Source organism: Ceratina calcarata, unplaced genomic scaffold (genome assembly GCF_001652005.2).
Source record: "Ceratina calcarata isolate Rehan_Ccalc_2016 unplaced genomic scaffold, ASM165200v1 scaffold294.2, whole genome shotgun sequence".
NCBI lineage: Eukaryota > Metazoa > Arthropoda > Insecta > Hymenoptera > Apidae > Ceratina > Ceratina calcarata.
Window position 1 is genome coordinate 7,755 of NW_017151812.1, and position 8,883 is coordinate 16,637.

Sequence of the window (8,883 nt, forward strand, 5' to 3'; positions counted from 1 at the left end):
GCTATGATAAGTAACCTGCGATATTATTTGGGGTGACTGACATTTTTATGCCGACGAATGTAAAATGTTTATGCACAGGTAAAAATACCTCCTCGCTGTTCTCAGCGGAATTGAATGCAAGTTTCTTACCAAAACGTTTAAAATGCCTCGATACTGAATTTCGTTTCAATTAAAATAATTATTTTCGAAAATATATCTCGCAATATCTGCAAAGTGCAGGTTCTGTTGTGAAGATTTTTAGTTTGCAAGAAAGGTGTTGAGGCATTCTGAAAGTACGTTCTTCGACATCGACATGAATAGGTCATGGTGGAGCGAGAGAGAGAGAGAGAGAGGGACAGGAGGAGAAAGAGAGGGAGACAACGCACGCAATGGGGGTTTATGTAACTCGGGCATTAGTGACTGTGACGTCACGACTCGGTGCAACGGTTGCACTTGGTCGATAACGCAGTCAACCACTGCATTGAACAACAAATTCAACTCAGTTCCTCTTCGCGTTCTTCTCTCGGTTGTATATTATCAATTATTATTGTACAATTTGTAATGGCGTTCTTCAAACAAATAGGAATGCAATATTTGCGTCAGATTTCTGGAGATGTAAAAATTGTACAATCTATCAATCAGTAATTTCACGTTTTTTAGGAGAAAACCACAATAGGAGGAAGGTTGTAGGAAATAAAAGCAATAAGGGTATTGAGCTGGGTTCAGTAATGAATGCAACGACGAAGTTAGCCGGTATATGAGAAAAGAGATAGACCGTCGAGAAGTGGATGGAACGTTCTTTGGTATCGTAGGAACGATAGCAGATAACCAATAAAGAGACGATTGAAATGAATGAGCCTGACGAAGGGCAAGGAGCAAAGTGTGCATTTGTTGAAATTGTAGCGGTTGGGGATTGGGAATGCAAAATTTTGCTGCGGCAGAGTGGGCAGAAAATAGAATGAATATAGGAAACCGACAGGAGAGGGATAGATATGAAAAGAGAGGAAGGAAGAGCCGGAGGCCTTGAACCGCTGCGGCGGTCGGCATTGCAACTTTCCGTTCTATAGGTCTGTCCGTCTCGCTCCTCAGACCGTTTCCCTCTTCTCGAGCACGTTGCTCGCGAGCCATCTTACTTCGATCGGACGCTACAATTGCTTCTTTCGCGTTCACTGCCTTTATTTTCATCGTTCGTTACCCTGCGGGTATTCGCCGCTCGATGCCACTGCGATTACTTGTTTTTAGAGAACAATCATCTTTATATAAATTCCAATTGTTACAAATTGTTCTGATAATTGTTTATTCTTGTAGGACGTTTATAAAAATTCAGTTATTGTTGTTGTAACGTCCAACAGGTATAGGATAGGTGTAACAGTGTAATCGCGTTTAGAAGTCGAGCAGGAACGCACGTGTATGTGCATGTGCGGGGAACGGTGGTGGAAGCGCGTGCGCGGTCAGCCAGCCAGCCAGCCAGCGGAGATCCAACACCTTGAACTTTTATCGCGTGCAACGAACAGAGCCGCGATAATAACAGGCGGGATTGTTGTTTGCATAAGCGAACGCGTAACCGAATACCAGGAAACAATGCTTCGCGTGCGAAAATCGTGTTTCTGAGTCAACGGTCCTGCAGCAACTCGGGTTTCTTGCACTCGATTTTATGCACGGCCCACGAAAATCTCCGGGAACCGAGCCGGCGCGGACAGAAATAATCCCACCGACACCGGATACTTTCTTCCTTTTTTCGTTACTCCCGTTTCTGTTGACCTCGCCTTCTCGAAATCGCGTGACGTTTTTAGATCCATATTTCATTAACTGGGAAAAAAAAAAGGAAATACGGCCAGAGTTCAGCGAACGTTGCGAAACGACGAGAGGCCGATTGATTGGCGAGAACGAACAAAGGATGACTCAAAAAGAGGAACAACGTTCGGAATTAAGTTTTGCAGTTCCGTGGTTCGATTATTCTACTCTACTTTATTGTTGGCTCGTTATCAGGAAGTTTTGCCAATCGAAATGATTCAACCTCCGCCTACGATCAAACGTTTCAAGTTCAAGTTAAGGATAGAATAAGAAGGGGCTGACCTGAACAAGGCCACGGCTGTTAACCCCTTCGTGTTATTGTTTTTGTTTGACTCAAGATGATCTTTGAATTACTATTGATAATAGAAGCGTGTAGGAATTTTAGTCACGGATTTAATATCGCCGTCTATGTTTGGTCATTTATTATTGAGCCAGCTATTTCTCAGTTTCCGACTGTTTTATTTGAGGAACAGGATAATTCAGTTACGTGCGGTTTATTTTCATAGACAGCTGGCCAAAAATGTGCAGAATGCTGCTGTCAATTTTAATAATTAACAGTTCTATCTATATCTGTTGAGGATAACGTCAATAATGATCTACAATATCACTTCATGTGATACTGACGTAAATTGCTATGTAATTGCGTTTTATAGATAGACAGGCATTTAAGGTTGTATGAACTCTTACATAAAAACAATGAGAAAACATTGTAAAAAATTTTATAAATTTCGCGAGCCTATTAGAAAAGTTATTACATCTTAAGTTTTCGTGTCGAATGTCTTAAACTTCTGGCAGAGATCTTACGACTCATACAATCTTAATTTATTCTACTTAAAAAAAGAAGTTGAGTATATATGTATATAATTTTTTGGATCCCGGAGAAATTGGATGATTTCAGTATTAATTGATTAGCAGTCCACACGCAATCCATCGTTTTCCCGTTTATTTTCGTCCCGACCTCTTTCTTCTTTGAACCATCGACTGGCCTCTGTGTGCGGCTGCTCACGAGCCCGTCCGCCGTCGTATACGTGCAAGGCATTAGCGTCATCGTACGAAATGTCAGGGTTGAATCGCTGGTAATAACCCGGTTCTTTAACCGCGCTACTATGCAGATTCACGAGGCACGTACGACCCTGTTATCGGCCTCGTTAACTACTACGTAGCCGAGAAATCCTATCGATCGAGGATCCACGAGGAGAGCGTGCACGCGAGCGCCAGCGGGGAAAATTCCGTGAGAAACTCGGGGGAAAGATCGGCCGGTGGCTAGATAATTCGAAGCGTTATTGCTACAACTGGATCTACGAACCGTGGATTCTTGTTATTACGTCTTCTCGTTGCTCGTATTTCGATGACTAAGCTTCCCGGGAAGCGACGTGCAAACTGTTCCGAGTCGTAATCCTCGTTCATGAGATTGTTTCCACGGTGAAATAGTCGTGCATGTTGGATTCGATGCGTTTCCCATTTGAAATGGGAAATTGGAAACGCCGTTGGATCGGAGAGGCTCGTTGCTACCGTGGAATTTGTAATTGGGAGCGAACCGCGGTGGGTTTTTTTTTACAGGCAGGATTCTTTAACGACGAGGGAAACGTAAGTCGGCTGGCAAAGGCCAAAGCCAGTGTAAAGGGGTGGTTATTGAGCGGTGTCTCCGCACAAAGCTCTCCTCGTACGCATACAGATCCGACTAAATCAATACGTACGACTGTCGACGTGCCTGCAAGCTACACGTCTATATATTTAGACGACAGGCAAAATCTATAGGNTTTTTAGGCTTGTATTTCTTCAAGTCAGTTATTTCTTCCAACTTCGCGCATGCACACCAAATACCGGAAAGTTTTCTTTGGGTTACTGCTGATTACCATAAGAGTACATGCAAATTTTAAGTGACTATAATTTCTCAAAAAACCGATGAATTGATTGAAAATTTTGCAGGTAGCTTTTTAATAGTAATAGGAATCTATAATGACAAATTGAACATGCTAGCATTGTTTAAGTATATAGCCTATACATCCTTAAAAGTAGCACGAGTTATATCAAAGTTCAATGTAGACTACTGTAGACATTAGAATTTGTACAGTGAAAACAGTCAATCGGAGTCAGACGTCCCCTACCTAAGCCTGTCTGCCATTGTCGATCGCTTTCTACTTCACAATAGGTTCCCTGGCATACAGTAGTAGCGTTCGTTCAGACACTACGGCCCTATACTACTGGCAGAACTTTTGTACTGAACTATTAACAGATTTTCCTTTTCATATTCAATTCTTCTCCCATTCTTTTGTTTCATCTATTCTATTCTCGAATGCAGATTAGAAATCCAGTCGTTCAATGCAGTTGGAGAATTCTGTCCTTGGACGAAGTTCCTAAATTGTTATTCACCGGGTGGCGATCGGAGAGGTGTCGGTCGTCGATAATTGAGATTCGAAAATAGGTCTGGCGACGTAAACAGAGCGAAGGTTGCCACAGTGTAGGCGGCTCGAACTTGCAACCGAACGAGGTTGGTAAGCCCGGCCAGCTGTGGCCCAGCTTGCTTGCATCGGATCAATAAATGCGGCCGACGGTAGAGCAGTTGGTCGTTCGCCGGGCGTCGCGACGCCCCGCGGGCCCGGTCTAAATTTCGGCCGCTGCACCGCGGTGCCACTGTGTCGCACCGAGATCTCCTCGCAATCTCCGCTTCCTCGGTCTTCCTCTTTGGCTCCCTCCCACTCGGCGGCGGTGTGCCGGACGAGGGCGTCGCGACGCCGAGCTCGACCGACTTCGGTCCGAGGATACGAGACGACAGGATCCGACTTTAACCCTGTTACTGTTTGTTTTCGATGCCGTCGTGCTCCACTTTTTAGTAGAAACATTTTTGAGATTCAACCGGGCGAAATTTTCACTCACCCTTTGAGAATCATCTTTTTAATATTCAGATTAAATCGATTAGGACTTAGAAATTCAATTCTGATACAATTCAGTTTATCCCACATGAAATGGAATTTGGAATTACCATGTCACGCGAAGAGAGACAGGGGCTTCTGTAAATCCATCATTTCTTCCTATTCGGTATAGAAGCATCTGACGTGGAAATACTTGATTCGAGAAATAAGTCGCAGCTGTGGTGTTCCCGACCTAGGCCCTAATTTTGCTGTGCCAGACCAACGTCGTCACGATTTGCGTAAATATTTTTTTTTCGTTAAACAATAAAAACTCTCAAGTAAAATGCATTTCCATTTTTTCATTATCAATGTTATTATTTTCAGTGCAGAGTGTAAACGCTTCTATAGGAGAATTATGAATGCATGGAACTGCTGGAAGTAACGAAAACTGAATGTACATATTCCACTGTGTAAACGATCACCTGAAACACGTTTGGTAAACCGATGCCATAAATGTGTTATCTTGCAAATGGGTAGTTTAATTATGAATATCGTCGACGCTACTGGGTACACGGTGCGTGGCTCGCGCCTTTGTCGTCCTGGCGCAACTCGATTGGTCGAGAGGGAGAGTGAACGGTGGTGAGGAGCGAGGGCACCGACGCAAGTGGCGTGGAACTGGGGCTTAGGGCTGCGAGAACGTTGCCCAGAGAAGGGAACGGGGAAAGCTGTATCGATCGGCAAGTCTGTAGGCCGTCTGCCTCTGGACAAGATCATAATATACGAGTCGAAGGGGCTACGAACAGGATAAAGGGTGAACCCGTCCGCTCCCTGAGTCGAAGGACGCGCGCCGCCTGTTTCGACTATTAGCGAGACCTCGTGAACTTTCAGCCAGCTACCCCGGAAAGGTCACGAGCGTCTCGTGCTCGGCTCCGTTCCACCGATTCATCGTTCCTATTGCAACGCCAATTTAACAAATGAAATCTGAATTCAAATGCCTCGCGGTCTGACGATGTAATGAATATTTATCTGCATATTTAATGCATTTATTTTCACCTCGAATTCTACGAGTAAAACCTGGAATCTAGTTAAGGATTTTTAACTAACATTCTTGCCTCTGATATAGAATTGAGATTTGATTTAGATTTTTATTCAAACATATCCAATCCGACCGGTTTGATGGATTTTACACGAGTTTTGTATATCGCCGCTCGTATATTTTCCTAGCTGCTGCTGACAGCGGAACCAAAGATGAGATATTAGGGAAAGGTCGCGAACCACGATCGATCGCACGTTCCAAATGCCTTCGTACGTACCTCCCGACGACGCAAATACGCTTACGTCAGGCGTTCGCCAATCGTTTCAAATTGTCCAACAAGCCGTGAACTTTTATTTTCGACTTTAGAAATAATCACTTAACACAGCGGCGAGAAATTACGTAAAACGGCTCGTTTGAAAATGTTCATTTCCGCAATCACTTCGCTGGTTATAAAAGTTGCTGATGATTCTTTAAAAGTAGTTGAAGAAATTCTGTCATTGTTTTAATTTCTAATAATGCTGCGTTGGAGGCTGAATAGTGTTAGGTTTTATTTAGTGGGAGGAGAATCGGATATTCAACGAGCCTACGTGCTCTCGTCACGTGTGTTATCGGCCAGTTGATAACGGCTCTGATAAGGTGTCAATGTCACGGCTTTGCGAACTCATTGGGGCTAGCACAAATTCGAACACAACGCTCCCGATATTGAAAACAGCTTGATTAACTGCACCACGTTTTAAATGCAAAAGGGATGTGATTAAATGTTATCTTAATTAATTTGAATGAAATCAAAACATGCGAAGTATAGTAGGAATCTATTGATTATTGATTGCATTCAAGATAGAAATAGATTTGAATATATTAAAATGCGAGCATACATTCATTTAATTAATTCGCTTTATGATGAATGAATTCGTGCATTTTTTTATCAAGTCATTGAACCGTGAGTTATTGTGTGTATTTCTTGTTGATTTGATGCAGACGTGTGTTGAAATTGGGAAATTGATGAATTTGGAGAAATAGTTGTGGCCATTGTAAGAGGTGGTAAACGTGGAACACTTGATGCGTATCAGACTGATAAGATTTATGGCCGAGGTATAACAAGATAAGATCGAGACGGGAGAGTTATATGGTTCGTTTGAGGAGGAACGATAGGTCGATGGCTCCGTGCACGTGGAACTGTCTTTAATCTTGTTTACCTATTTATCAAACCTATCAACCGGTTCTAGTTGACGCACCTCTTGAATTTCTCATAATATTTTCCCAGTTGCGAAAAACGAACAGTCGAAACGACTGCGTGCACAAGCGCGTTGCGTGTCGAGTATGTACAAGAAAGATTCTTTTTCTGTTAACTTTAGTATTTAGTGAGTTAAGTGTGATTAATTGGCATTTTATGGCTACTGAGAAACTCCGTCGAACCAGTAAAATTTTGGCAAAAATTTTCGTTTTTCCTTAAATACTTCTTAACAAGTGGAGTTGACAAGAAATTACATAGGACCTTCTTTGTATTTACTGTATCAGATATAAACCTGATTATTCTCTTGGCAGTATATTAATCAATTAAGCAAACGAAATTGCAATTTTCAAAATGCGATTATACAATAAATTATAATTCCAATTTTATATTGTAATGGTTTCTACTCTTTGTGCACTACTTCAAATCTTTTTGCTAGTAGGAATTGTTACTCGTTACAGATTGCATTGGCAATCTTAAAGTCAAGAGCAATAGTCGGGGCTTCTAAACCTAATTACTCCCCACCCGTTCGGCTTTGCGTAACGCACGATGACGGCATAGGGAAGAGTCTAGCTCGTGTCCAGTCTTATCGAGAGGTCAGAAAATAAGGAAATCGTCATAGAGAAGGGCAGGGAGCTCGGGACGAGCGAATGTTGTCCAGGTCATCGCGATCATCGGGTTCATTGACAGTGGCCCTTGGGGGATGGGCGAGCTGGGCTTGGCCGAAACCCGGCGACCCAGCACTCGGCAGCTCCGTGACATTGACCCTGGCATTGATCTCGCGACACTACACACACACACACACAGACACGCGTACGCGGCCGCTCCGGTGTCGCGTGCGTGTGAGAGAAGCGTGTGGCGCGTACGCAGTTGCGGTCCCGTTTCAAGCGTAGGCCCGGTGATCGGGTGACGAGGGAAGAGAGCAGAGCCTCGTCTCGGCAGCCAGAGCGGGGAGCTACCGCCGGGGTAGGAGGCATTCCGGCGACCTTGGAGCGACCCCAACCAAGGTCGCAGACGCAGACGCCCCTTCTTTCTCCCGCGTTCCACGATTTCCCGCCGCCGTGCGAGACCGCGCCCTCTCCGAACTCGGCGAACTCTCCGCGCCGATTCCTTATCACTCGGCTGCAGATCCTTAAGCGAAACGATAGCTTCTGACTGTGGCTCTTCACCGCATCCGAAGCCAATTCGACGTGCGCAGGGAAATGTTGCGAAACAGTTGTTCAAACAGGGATTAGTTTTATTCTGAGTTCAGATTTCGAGACATTCTCTAATTTTTTTCTGTAGTTGCAATTCGGAACATTAAGCGTATTTTAAGAAATGCAATCCGTTCATTTGTAATTTAATATTCTGGTTTTATCTACTGTTGTACGTTATGTACAATAAAGCATTCCATATGCAAATTTTAATTACTGTTCCACTCAGTGTGCTTTCATGCTGCACGTGAGTGAGCAGCTATGAACTCTGCTGGAAGCGAATGTGAAATCATATCACTGAAAATTTTACGCATTATTAAAATTGGAATTGTGGAAATAGCACACTGTGCAATTTAATATGTACATGAAATATTTACTACCAGAAAAAAATCGTATCGTTGTAAAAGGAAACTCAGATTTAGACGACTATAGGAACGTGTAGAAGGGATTAGTGAATCCGTTTTCTATTTGTAAAGCTTCAGCTTTTGGAAAGATAAAGGAGGACTGCGCGCGAACAGCTCAAAGAACCTCACGACGCGAATAACACAGATTTTTCGTGAAATACCCGCTCGCCTTTACGTACCGCCCTAAAAATACACGACACTGTTAGTCGCTGCGTTATTTTCGCGAATCTGCCGCATCCTGCTGCGATTTGACTTCTACCGAGTCAATAAACAGTCGGCTGATTGATGACCCGTCTCGAATCAGTTAAACGCTTCACTGTACGTTCTGCTGCGTTGCCTTGTTTTTGAGATTAGAAATCCAGTAGCATGCAGGATAAATCGATTAGAATAATAA